General features: G+C 40.3%; 1 protein-coding gene across 4 annotated transcripts in view; it reads left to right on the top strand.

The window, feature by feature from the left end:
• The window catches only part of nrxn2a (neurexin 2a), a 462,873-nt gene that overhangs the window by 68,404 nt on the left and 380,044 nt on the right, over positions 1-14,425 (top strand). The gene's annotated exons all lie outside the window — the stretch shown is intronic.

Genomic DNA, 14,425 nt, shown 5'->3' with positions numbered 1-14,425 from the left:
AGTGAAGCCTCTGTATCTGCTAGTTCCTGTGAAGGAATATTTTCTCACTGAATTGGGTGTGGCCTCTATACCTGCTAGCTCTTGTGAGAGAATAGTTTCTCGGTGCCTGTCAGTCCCAGTGAAGAGGAGAGGCTGTTGTACATGCTAATTCTAGTAAAGGGATATTTTCTCAGTTCCTGTCAGTACTCGTGAAGAGGAGGGGCTGTTGTACATGCTAATCCTAGTAAAGGGATATTTTCTCAGTGCCTGTCAGTACAACTGAAGGGGATGTGGCCTCTGTACCTGTAAGTTCCAGAGAAGGGATCTTTTCTTTGTGCCTTTCTGTTACAGTGATGGGGTGTGGCCTCTGTACCTGCTAGTTTCTGTAAAGGAATATTTCCTCAGTGCTTGTAAGTCCCAGCGAAGAATTGTGGCTTCTGTAGCTGCTAGCTCCAGGGATGGAATACTTTCTCGGTGCTTTTCAGTCACAGTTTATGGTATGATCTATATAGCTGCTAGTTCCAGTGAAAGAATGTTTTCTTAGTGCCTGTCAGGTCCAGTGAATGGGTGTGTTTGAAATACTATACCTTCTAGTTCTAATGGAGGAATATTTCCTCAGTGCCTGTCAGTCACAGGTAAGGGTTAGTGGCAACTGTACCTACTAGATCCAGTGAAGGAATATTTTCTCAGTGCCAGTCAGGACCACTGAATAGGTGTGGCCTCTGTACGTGCTAGTTCTAATGGAGGAATATTTCATAGTAAGAAGGCATGGCCTATATGCCTGTCAGTCCCAGGTGAGGAAGGTACAGCTTTTGTAAGTGAAATTGAAAGTGTGGGTGCTGTGCCCGTCAGTACCAGTGAATGAGGCATGGCTCACGCCATTCAGTTTTAGTGCAAGAAGCGTGTCCTGATTCTGTCTGTCCCAGTGAATGAGGCAGTGCCTGTCAGTCTTATAGCAAGAGGTGTGGCCTGTGCCTGTCAGTCTCAACGAAAGAGACATTGCTTTTCTACAGTGCATACCATATCAGTCAAGTGGGCTATCAGATGGGGCTGCTATGCCTGCCAGTCTTAGTAAATCTCTGTGCCTGTCATTCCCAGTGAAGAAGGCGTGACTTACATGTTTCTTAGTCCCGGTGAAGAGGCTGTGGCCTTCTAGTACTCAAAGATACTTTTATTGTATTCCACTGTAGCTTATAGCATCCTAACAGTTATAAAATATACTGTAAATAATCACTGACTTGGATGTTGAGATACATTAAGATGCATGTCATGCACACACTCCAAAATGTATGTTTGTGGTGTGTGTGTGTGTGGTGTAAGCTTCAGTGATCAGAGCTCATTATGCTCTAAAATCAAACATGCTTGATAAGGTCAAGGCAGTGTGAGGCTGACCCTCCTACATCACACACTTTTAATGTGGAGTTTTTGAATGTTAGGTGTGTGTGTGTGTGTGTGTGTGTGTGTGTGTGTGTGTGTGTGTGTGAGAGAGAGAGAGAGAGAGTGTCTTTTTTTCCCTTATAGACTGCTGTGTGTTCATAAATAAACCTACACTCGGATGTGTTAGCCTTAGCAGTTAATGCTAATGCTTTATTTCCTTTAGACGTGTTTGGATTATGTATGGTTGTGTAAAATGTAGCACGGCATACTGAGAGCTGTCATAAAAGTCACAACCAGTTAGTATTGATTAGGGATCGCATCCAGCAATTTAGCCAATGTGTGTTTTCAGGCTGACTCTAAGGCCCGAGTCAGAGCCGTGTGCTGGACAGAAGAGCTTATTTAAAGACCTTACATTCACTCTTGAGAACTGTTGATCTGTCCAGGATTGATTTCCTTTGCGTTCAATTTGCTGTAGGCCTGGCGCGCTACACATCTGCCATCCATTGTGAGGTGTTGAGAACACATATTGATCTGATTACCATGGAATGGCTTGTTCTCAGCCCTTTAACGAAACACTGGTGAAGAAGTGTGAGAGGAATCGCTTATAGGAAACCAGATAGCAGACTAGGTGGAGATGCCCGATATACTGTATTGGCCTAATTGGCCAATGACTGCTTGTTTAGAAACTGCTAATTGTCATTGCTGATTGTTTCACGGCAATTAAATGTAAAGAAAAGGCGAGTAAAGAAACACCAGACCTGCATTTTTCACAAACTTTTTTTTTTTTTTTAAACACAAGATTACTGCTGCAGTGATTGCTTCAGTGAAAAATCTACAATGTTAAAATCAGGGCTTGTGCTCATTCTACAGGTAAAAATTTCCAATTTATTTTCCAGTTTTTGGCCCAAATTCAAATGATTGGCTTGAACGGTTGCTCGACCAATCCTAAGTGCATGTGGTTTGACGTTCCTTCAGTTCTCCACTTTAGCTGCCATTTATCGTTAGTTATACAGGTTTCATTTTATCCTGTTATATAAAACCTCCAATTAAATATGTATAGAGGCATCAGGAAGGAAAATAAATCTTGTAAGGAAGTAAAAGAGAGCGTAGCTTGCTTTGCTAAACTGGCACCGAAACTAGTACGGGTCTAACATGTGAAAAGAGCCAAATCACCCTGCAGTTCTTGCTTGATTTCACACTGAAGCTAAGCAGGGTTAAGCGTGGCCAGTACCTGGGTGGGAGACCTTCTGGGGAAAACTAAGGTTGCTGCTGTTGAAACAACACTGTCTTTTGGATGAGACGTTAAACCGAGGTCCTGACTCTCTGTGGTCATTAAAATGCCAGGACACTTCTCTTAAAGAGTAGGGCTATAACCCTAGCATCCTGGCGAATTTCCCCCATTGCCCCTTGTCTATCATGGCCCCCTAATATCATCTCCATCCCTGAATTGGCTACATCATTCTCCTCCCCTCTCCACCAGTAGCTGGTGTGTGGTGGGCATTCAGGTGCACTATGCCTGCCATTGCATCATCCAGGTGGATGCTACACACTGGTGGTGCTTGAGAAGATTCCCGGCTATACACCTCCAGGGTTGGGGGTTTGATTCCCGCCGTTGCCCTGTGTGTGTGGAGTTTGAATGTTCTCCCCGTGCTGCAGGGGTTTCCTCCCCCAGTCCAAGGACATGCATGCTAGGCTGATGGGCATGTCCAGAGTGTCCGTAGTGTATGAATGGGTGTGTGAATGTGTATGTGATTGTGCACTGCAGTGGATTGGCACCCTGTCCAGGGTGTACCCGACCTTTTGCCCTATGCTCCCTGGGATAAGCTCCAGGTTCCCTGCAATCCTGTAGGATAAGCGATATAGAAAATGGAAAGATGGATGGATGGATTATTAACAACCAAATGAAAATGCACATCCACAAGCAGGGGTGGATTTAGTGATTTTGGGGGCCCTGTTCAGGTGCACACAGTTACTTTTATCCTTGCGCTTCCTTTCTCTCTTGATGCTTACTGCTGTACAGCAGTGTCCCCTGGTTCTGCCCAATTTCTAAAAAGGAGCGAATAACAATGTGTAACAATATGTTACATCAAGAACACAATCTGGCTACCATAAACTACAATACATACAAACACAATACCTTTTTTTCTGTGTCCTGCTTTCTTTAATGCACCATCAGTTTGAACTTGAACAAACTACTTCCAGGGTATCTAAACTAACTAAAACATGACCCTGCGATCAGCACTGTGTTGTTGACCAGTGAGCGCTCACATTAACTTCTGCTGAGCTTGTGGAAGCAGGAGTGGGCTGTGAGGCAGCAATCTGATCTGCTCGGAAATATGAGGTTACCTTCGGTAGTGTAGAGATTAAATTTTTATCTCCTTTTCTCTGCCCCACTCGGATAATTATGTTTCATTTTTTTTCTGCCTACAAATTCAAACCGAAACGAACTTGCGATAGTATACGGTGCAATCGCACACGTACCTGTCCGAGCGATGTGGTGTGTGTTTCATTACGGCGTGAGGCGGGGTTGGGGGACGCTGCTGAAGAACAGCGATATGGATCATTTCAGTTTTTCAGCATACGTTATTTAGCATGAATAATTAAAAATGTATGTCATTTGCATTTTTAAGGGGGCCTTGGCTTCTGGGGACCCAATGCACCCTTGTCCAAAACTGACATCAGTACTGTTCGCTACAAGCCCACAAAACTACTAGCTAACTACTAGTTGACTTGCCACTTGCTATGAGATGAATTCCTCTAGGGCACAAGCAATTGAAATTGCCACAAATTTTAACTTTAAAATATGAAAGGTTTGGATTTATGTTTGAGAGCACCTTCACACCCACAGGTCCATTTGCCAAGTTCGAATCAGAGTGAAATGAATACTTTGCTATCTGATTTGTTTTGTTTTCAGACTACACATACTGTTAATTAAAGGTACAGCCCTTGCTCACTTGCATGAAGAAATCACAAAAATCACCCAGGTGTGGAGAACACAGAGCCAGTGCCCAATAAATGACTAGATAATTATATAAATAATAATTTACCATTTTCTTTTTAGTTTGTCAGGCCAAATATCCGCAACCCATCACATTACTGCACATCACATACCACATACCTATAATGTACGTATTTTTTATTTACTAGCTGAAATATTATCCTAAACGAGATGGACCTGCATTTTGATGCATGTACTTTTTATGAATCTCTGCCATCCAGAAGGTTCAGGGCTAGATTTATTTATGCACTGAAGGGTCTGCTGCCTAATCCTGGCTCTGTTTTTTGGCCTCTTCCAGTGACAGGCAACAAATGAGAAAGCTCAGCAGGATTTGAGGAATCACACATACAGTATCTGCTATGTCTTGACCCTGCTGCCCTCTCGGCACTCGACGTAGCACTATTTCAGACCCAGGTCTCCAGAGACCTTTTCATCCTCTCAACTTGAACGTACTCCTCCATCTCCCCTGCCTCGTCCTCTCCACCTCCAGGGGAATATTCAGTACAAGATACATGATCAAGATTAAACTGTTTCCTCCTTTTCCCAATGATAGATAACAGTATGACACAGCACATATTTTCAGCGTTTATTTGTTGCCAAGTCTGCATTATGCTGAAGAAACCCCCCTCCACCCCATATCCCAGAGAAGGAATTGGGAATACTTGTACTGTCTCTGTTTTTAGAATGAGGTTCCTTTCTGTACCTGCAGCAGGCCGAGTGAAGCAGCACTGCACCATTTTATATTTTCCTCTGCCTACTTTTCATCTGTATATTCTACAGTTATGTTCTGCCTCTGCATCGAAGAAACTCTTCGATATATACAGTAATTGGATCCTATGGTTATATGCTTTACCCTGTCATTACAAGCTTGACAGTTTGTCAGTGCCTGGACAATGCAGCTGCTGCTGGAAATAGAATAGCAATATGTCAATAATAATAATAAAAAAAAAAAAAAACCCACACAATCATTCTCACTATATATACATCTCCACCAGCTTCAGCGTTTTGAATACCATGTCTATTCTATTGTTTAAATATCATCTCTGGTTTTAAGTTATGTATATAGCTCATGATATTACTTAAATGCTTTTTATGATCTTTATTTCTTTCTGCTATGGCTTCTTTCATTCTGCCTTTCTCTGTCTCCTGTCTCCATGTGCCATCTTATTCTCTCATCTCATTCCAGGTCATATTAAAAACCTCCATTATTTTAGGCCAGCTCTCTGAAGGAAGAGATTCCTTGCCATTGATGTAGACTTTTGATTTTACACCTTATTTATAAGCTTATCATGGCAAAATTCCACTGTAACTCCACCACAATGCTGTTTTAACATAGCATAAGTAACAAATAGAAGGCTTCAGGGTGTGCTGCTGTAGGAAAATAATCAATGACAGGATGGTGTGATATAGCCTGATGCGAAGCAGTGTTACTGGTACCACCCCATAGTCGATTATATTCCTAAAACTGCACGTCTTGAAATGTTATATTTTTACTAAACCACAGCCATTTGAAAATAGTTGAGAAATAATTATAATAGTTCAATAGCATTATAATATGTGAATGTTTGCTTTACCACATAATTTGTCAAAATAATATTTAACTTTATATTGAACTATAATGTATATTTTAAAGTTACATGAACAAACTAGTCAATTATGATGCACATACATGTTTCTTAATTTCAAACATATGGACACGTTTTTGTGCCTTCCATAATCACAGCTTCACCTTGCTTTACACTTCAATGTCTGATTGCTGAAGCTCAGAGCTAATGTTGCTAGCTAGGGTTCGGGATGTCTCTGCTTTGACGTGCGTTCCAAAAAAAAAAAGAAAGAAAAATTTAATTTCTGCTGCCATGAAAGTCAAGTGCACCTCTGGCTGGTCTGAACTACCCTGCAATCATCTGTCAGTTACTCTAATTGGCTTTTTATAAACAGTTTTGTGTTGGCATTGGAGTGGATTTCATTTGTTCTGCATGGGAGCATCATCAGCAAGTTATTTCTATAGAAATGATAACTGAAATTTAAAATGAACACACTAATCAGAGCTGTTGATATAGAAAATAAAAAAAAAGCATTATGACCAATCAGAATTGAGCAACTCAATTGCTATAATAATCAGTGAATTTTATAATCATTTTTAAGTGCTATAATAATCAGTGATTTTTATTCTCTGCCTTGTTATTGGTCAAGGCTATCAATATAATTATAACACCATAAGCATTTGGTTATAAGCGGTTTTTGAGATATTTGGTAGTATTTCTCTCATCCAGCTCCACCTGCAGCTCACTCTTGCAGAACATTGGCTGCGGGGTACACGGCAGGAAGTAGAGGTGCAACAGGAGGTATCACAAGAAACGGAAAGCTCCAAATGTGAACATGAACAGCCTACTTCTAGACATTTTCTGCACTGTGTGTAGAATCCTGGTTTTCTAGCCCACATGGTGCGTATACATACATAGACACTGCTTCACTGCAGTGTATCACTTATTCAGAATGCAGTCTACACATGCACGTACACGCGCACACACATACACACATACACACACATTCTTACACGATGTCTCTGATGGGATACGGAATGAAAACCTGGAATAAAAAATACTGATTTGTGATGAAGTTGAGGAGAAAATTCATTACAAAAAAAATTATGATTTCCAAGTACCACCATTTTGTTTTGTTATTACAATGACCAACTTCATGTCCCATCTGTTGACTTGCTTGGGACAAAATATGAGGCTTCTAGTTGACTGTAGTACACTAGATTTGGAGGATTTGACAGAATAAAACATAAACAGCATGCCCAATGTTTATCTTGATCATTATACAAATTATAACACAGTATATAACAGTGTTCATTTTGGGAGGTGATTTGAATTTAGTTTAAGTCTTTTGTTAAAAAATGGATATTGTTAAAATTAGTCGAGCTTTAGTTTATGAAACATTACAGCAAATTTTGACAACAAAAACTGAACATGTTTAGTCAACTTTAGTTTGGTTGTTCTTATAAAATGTCCAAATAGTAATTGCATTAATTTCCAACTTTAATACGGTTTTAAATTATCCATCACTGGCTTCTCAAACCCCTTCTCAAAAACTTCTCTTTCATATATTGTATGTTGGCTAAATAAAAGTTCTGTCGGTTCTTCAGCAGCACATTAAATAAATTACTTTTAGTAGAGTAACATTCGGGTGAATGAGGCAGGATGCAAGTGTGTAGATAGACCTGAAAGTAACATCGAACAAGGATGATCCATAATCAATAATGATGAAATGGAAATGAGTTGGAAAATTGAAATAAACTTGGAACAGAAAGTAAGGCTCAAAACTGCACAACATTGTTGGCAAGACTTCACAAGACATAATGGGGTAAATAGACAAAATAATTAAGAACTTAACGCAGAACAGATGAAACATAGGGCAGCCAACCAATAACAGGACAGAGGTGGAGACAGGACTAGAACCAAGACAAAGGCACAACATAAACAAAAGCACATGGAGAAACAAACAAGGGCACGCAGCACTCACCATGCTGAGAGAGGGAATTCATGACAAATTTGGATTGTGATAGTACATTAAGCAAGTTAAGCTTAATGCTTCAGAATAGCTTCGCCAAACTTATCAGTGCAGACAGGTCAGGAGTGTCCTCTGTGGAATCATTTGGTGCTCAAGGCTGATATTTGATAAATTGATTAATAAAGCAGCAGCGAAAATCTAATATGAAATGTCTCCCTACCCTATATAATGGACTTTATATAGCTTTTCTATTCTTTACAGTGCACCGTATATCAAATCGGGGGCCATTTGCGATAGACTACATTATTTAATGTGTGCCTTCCTACCCAGTGAAGTGTGTCCACTAAGGGTGTCCACAGGTATTCATAACGCTTGAGATGACAGTGTTCACCAACATCCACACTAAATCCTTAAAACAATACGGGGGGGTGTGGAAAGAAGAAAACCTGTCCGTCCGTATATTGATACAGGGAGCAGCACAGTTGTGCTGTGCGTGTTTAAAGGTGTACATCAGGACTTAAAAAAAGCAGTCTGAGAAGTGGCAGTTATTTACTCTCCTGCAGTCAGGAGGTCAGATATGAAGCGCCTGAAAGAAGAGAGAGAATGCATTTCCAGTCATGTTTATTACAACTGCATTACAGTCTAAAATAACAGCAGACACAAATCCGGTACCTCTGGATTGCAGATTAAGCCTGTTTTACACCACGGGCGACCATTTTACACTGCTGCTGTCACGTGGAGCCTTCATTTTATGTTTTATGCACTGATTTAGTAAATAAAATATAAATGCAAATATATGTACTGACAGATTAACAGTAATTTGCATTGTCATTGCAAGCTCATAAAGTAAAATGAATATAATATTAATATTAATCATAAAGTATTAATCCAGTGACATTAACAGTTCTGGCAGTTACAACTTTAAGAAATTTGAACAAAAAACATTTTCCTGACACCAGAGTGCACAGTGCTGCTGCTGTAGGCCTAAAGGCCAAATCATTGAGCTGGTATTCAGTAAAGCCTTTGCTGTGTGTTTAATATTTCTGTTCCTGGATTCTGAGCTCAGGTTATTCTATCACAGGTTCTCCATGCAGTAAGTACATGCAGATTTTCTCCACATTCTCTGGTTTCCTCCGTACTGCCGGGGTTTAGGGTTCAAATCCTGCCACCGCCCTGTGTGCTTGGAGTTTGCTTGTTCTCCCCATGCTTTGGGGGTTACTCTGGTACTCCGAGTACTCTGGTTTCCTCCCCAGTCCAAAGACATGAGTTGTGGGATGATTGGCATCTCTAAATGGTCTCTATTATGTGAATGTGTGTGCTATTGTTCCCTGCAGTGGGTTGGCACCCTGTCCAGGGTGTCCCATGCCCTGTGCCCAGAGTTCCCTGGGATAGACTCCAGGCTCCCCAATGTCCCTGTGTAGGATAAGCAGTATGGATGATAATAGATGAATGGATATGTATGTGGATTGTGCCTGGGTGTATTCCCATTTTGCACCCAGTGTTCCTGGGACAGGCTCCACTTAGTGAACATGAATGAATATGCTACATTAAAGATGTCGTCCTAACTTTCTTTCATTTCCAACCCATAAGTGAATATCTCTTGAATTTGGCATGTGATACGAAACATGTCAAAACTACATTCTTATGTAAACACTGATTTGTTTTCCTACCATAACTGGCCAAATAGTTTGTTTGCTAACATTTGTTAACCTAGTTAGATTTCATCATTAATTTTAAGTACATGGGTGAGTTATTTATATTGAATTATTTATATAATATTTATTTTTATTGTCAGAAAATGTTTGTTTAGGGCCGCTGCTCATGCACAGGGCAGTGTAACATACTCGGAGGAAAGTGCTATCTGCCCTCTTTAACATACACAAGCTCCCAGATGCAAACAATTGGCTAGTGTTGCTGTGATTAAACAGGAGAGAGAGGATAATGCTTTCTCTCTCATCTGGAGAGGACAACCAGTTTTGCCCTTTTGACTCCTAGAATCATCTGGATTTTCTCTTTCCATCTCCTGAACTCTGGTGACGACCTGCTCTGCTGTACTGCCCCTAAAAACATACTGCCAAAAATGTTAGTTTTCCATGCGGTCACTACAAGCCAATGGCCTGCATATTCAACAAGATTATTTTTAGATCAAAACCTATTAATGCAGATTTACTTAGTGGCTTTCTAACTTTAGCGCTTGGAGTTGCTACGACAGTCCATGTATTGTGAAAGCTTCTTGTGAAAATGGGCAGGTGGGCTTTAAAAAAGAAAAAAAAAAAAAAGGGTCTAGTCTGGGTCACACAGCCATAACCAAGTCAAAGAGCTTGCACTCCAGTCTGAACTCTTTGTCTTTGAACTCGTCCATCATGACAGAGGTCGGGTTAGCTGCATCATCTGGGACTGTCTGCTTTAAGCTTGCTCTCACTGACCTCTTTATGGTTAAATTGGATTTCAGCTGCATCTCAAGCTGCACTACTGATCTCGCATCCAAAACTGGGTGACTGGAGGATATCAGTGGTGAGTTGAGCTGGCTACATTTCTGTCTTTGGTCATGGTGCTGAATGGACACTTACCTTTTCTGCCAGAGCACACATACTCTACCTCATGTCAGTTTCCCTCACAGTATAGCACAGTGCCGCGTACATCTGCCGTTCACACTCACACCAGCCTGCTCGGGGAACACTTAGTGAGGAGACATTTCATTTTTGGCATGTGGGTGGCTGAGGAACCCTTTGTTTTTTAATCATGCAGATTTGATTCATCTAATTAAAATGAACAGAGAGAGGAAGGAATGTCAAGCAGCCCTGCGATTGTTACTTGGAAATAAATCGACTAATCTGTGTGTGATCTTTAAGCATAAACTGGATAAAAGGAACCTCTTGTACCTCTTCAGGAGGTGTGTGTTTGCAAAGGTCCTAATTTTACATGCCTGCTGTGGAAGCATTTTTATCTCAGTTTATCCCTGTGCTTTGCTTCTACGCAGCATTGTTATTATATCTCTGATATACAGCAATATTGATTTTGGACGAGAGGTGTGATCAGCACATTCAAGTGACTCTGCAGGGTTTTTTTTTTTTTTTTTTTTTTTTTTTTAAAATCTGCTGCATTTATCTGTAGCGTGTGTGATTACCATGGATGATCATTTCAACATACTGAGAAACTCAATCTGTGACAGCTTATGTGACTAAAAAAAATTTTTTTTTGCATAGAACTGTCGAAAACCAATTTAACAGAAATCCAGGTGTAGAATTCTATTAAGATCCAAATGAGTAAGGGGCTGCAAAAATAAGGTGAGATTATCCACTGAAGAAAGGGTGAAACTTGGGCATAATTGCAGTCTTTAATCTATTCAACATCTTAAATGTTTATTGATGGAATTCAACTGGGGATGGACAATATGACAAAATGTCATCTCATGATTCTAAAGACATCTCTCTGATATACAGTATGTACCACGATATACAGTATAGCAAACTGCCAGAAAGCTGCCAGATGGATTGATCTTATTGAGCCCCATGGGGAAATTTGGGGTGGGTTTGAGGTTGGACAGGGGATTTGTGGGGTGTTAAATGTGTACTTAAATGTTAAATGTGAAAATGTTTTTAGTTTAATTGCAATTTCCCATTTTCACTTTCCTGAATTTATCTTTGCATATTAAAAAAAAGTTATTTTTGTATTAAAATTATTTTTTATTTGTGTAAAAAAATAAATAAACATAAATACATTTTTAAAGGAATGGAGGAAAAAGGAAGGAAACATTTCTGTTAATTCCACATAAAAAAGTAACCTCAAAGCAGCAGCTTTGAAGTTTGCAATTATTTAAAGAAATGTAATAAAAATGTATTAAAAAAGATATAATAATATCAGTTTATAATAATCTCGATATTATATCATCATATCACCCAGCCCCTAAGCCCACCAGCCCTCAGGTATCCATTTTTGTGATTTTTCGAGGATTTTTTTTTTGAGGTTTTCAGTTTGTTTTCTCAGTACCAACACATTTGAAATTCTTGACTATGGCAATCACGTACTCTACAGATGCATTAGATATTAATTATGTTGAAAGATGCTGTCTGTTGAATATGTGGTTATATATTATAATAGTCCTGGCAACGGAGAAATACAGATGTCTTGCGCCACTATGACTACACGGAAACATGCAGAACGGTTTGTTAGGTCTGGCTCTCTGGCTCTGCTCATCATTATGCTCCATGATGAAGTGATGCATCATGCTCAAGGGCAGATAATGACCTTAATGACAAAGACTGAGCAGAAGGAGAGAGTGAACGAGAGAAGGCAAGAGGATGGGATTTGTCTCTATTTGGAATCCTAACATAGCCGTAATTAAAATGTACATTATGTTTAACAAGGCCATATCTCTTCAGTTCCAAATGAGAAATATGCCAAGTGAAAGCGTGCTGACTTTGGCTGGTGTTATATGCGGTATAGGAAACCCTAAGCATAACTTATGCCTCACGTGATCCTTTGCATGGGAATACAACATGCCTTTTTTTGCAAGCTTTGTGCTGAGTGTTTATGGTCCCCGAGAAAACGTAACCCACTGCTCATCTCCTATGTTAAAAAAAGAAATTACATGGATGATATATTTGAATTGGCAAAGGACTGGCTGTCATAGGAGGCAATCTGATCTAAATTGAACTACTTTTCATTCCAATTATTCTGGAAGTGTCTCATTTCCCCTCCCACTCCCTTTCTTTTGAGCAGAGCAGCTGATGAACACTCTGAAGGCTGCATGAAAGACATTAATAGTTACTTAATCCTGTGACTCCTGCACAAAACCTGGATCCTTCCACAGGGACTACTTTTCGTAGATACATCACATCTGTTTCATTGTTTCCCAGATTTTCTAGACTGAGAACGGCCGAGACCAATAGAGCGATATTAATTTTTTTTTTTTTTTTTTTTTTTTTTTTTTTTTAAACAGCATTTGTTGGAAAGTTGTCCCCTGAAGAGACGACACCACAGTCGACAGACAGAAAGCTGCTGTTATCACTTTCAGGGTCTTTAGAAAAGTATTGTGCACAATTGCAGTAATTAATTTGAAGCAAATGAGAAATAAGACTCACATTTAGTGTGATGGAGTTAATTTCTCAGGGTGTGTGAAGCTGAATTTATTGTACAGGCCTTAATTCTTGAAGCTGATGAGAACGGAAATTGGTCTGTAGGCTTGTCACTTTCTGAGCATCTGGGATTCTTCCTAGCCCAAAGCACAATGCCGTGATCTGGCCCTGTAAGCAAGCTATGCTTTACTTCTCACTTAATGCTTTCAGTGCTGTAAAAATAAAATAAAATAAAAAATAAAACTGAACGTTTTTGATGTTTAAAAGACTCCGCATGGAGTGAATGATGAATATTCATCTGTAATTTGATGGTAATTTGCGAAACTCATGATCTACACTGTGATGTAGATTCCTTCTGTCGATTCACACATGATTTTATGGAGATGCCAGTGGTCCTGACTCCGGACCTTCCTGATCCGTTCGGATGCCTTACCGCTGGATGGAGCTCTCATCAACTGGAGGCTACAGCCTGGAGATTGATTAGGATGGTACCGCTTGAAGCTCACTGTGGTTGCTGGGACTACGGTTGCCGCTATGGCCTTGAGACTGCAATTGCCACATGCAGTTTTGCAATCGGGTATTCTTTGGTGAACAGTGGACTTGTTCAACAAGGACTTCATGTGAAAACCATAATGAACTTTCTTTTACTTTCACACTAACCCAGATGTGGATGGGTTCCCTTTCTGAGTCTGGTTCCTCTCAAGGTTTCTTCCTCATATCATCTTGGGGAGTTTTTTCCTTGCCACCGTCGCCACCGGCTCGCTCAATAGGGATTAATCCACAAACTTAAAATCTGTATCCTGTGTTTATATGTTTCTGTAAAGCTGCTTTGAGACCATGTCCATTGTAAAAAGCGCTATACAAATAAAATTGAATTGAATGTTGGACTGCACCAGTACCATTTTTTCAGACCGAGTGCGAGTACAATCAGAGGTACCGAGGTAAATGTTATTTAGCGCTCTCAATGTTTCCACGGGACGCATGGTGGCTTAGTACATTTGCCTTGCACCTCCAGGGTTGGGAGATCGAATCTCACCTCCACACTGTGTGCATGTTCTGAGTTTGCATGTTCTTTGGGCGTACTCCGGCTTCTTCCCCCAGGAAAAAAAAAAAGTGTTCTAGGCTCACTGGCATTTCAAATTGTCAATTGTGTGTGCGATTGTGCCCTGTGATAGGCTGGCCCCCCATCCAGGGTGTCCCCTGACTCGTGTCCTCAGTTCCCTGGGACAGGCTCCAGGCTCTCCTGCGACCCTGTGTAGGATAAGCGGTACAGAAAATGGATGGATGGATGTTTCCCTGGTTTACGTATTAACCATGAAAAGCGAACGATGCAAGTTCATGCACTTAAGCTGCTAGGTTAATTCTCTATTACTTAAGTGTTTCTAATTGCAGCCATCTTGGAGTTTTTCACAAGAAAATCACGTGATGTCATTTGGATGCTGGGATGTGTCTGTTGCTTCCAGAAGGTTAAGATGTT

This window comes from Ictalurus punctatus, chromosome 18 (assembly GCF_001660625.3).
Source record: "Ictalurus punctatus breed USDA103 chromosome 18, Coco_2.0, whole genome shotgun sequence".
Lineage (NCBI taxonomy): Eukaryota > Metazoa > Chordata > Actinopteri > Siluriformes > Ictaluridae > Ictalurus > Ictalurus punctatus.
This window is presented reverse-complemented; position numbering and strand designations above follow the sequence as displayed.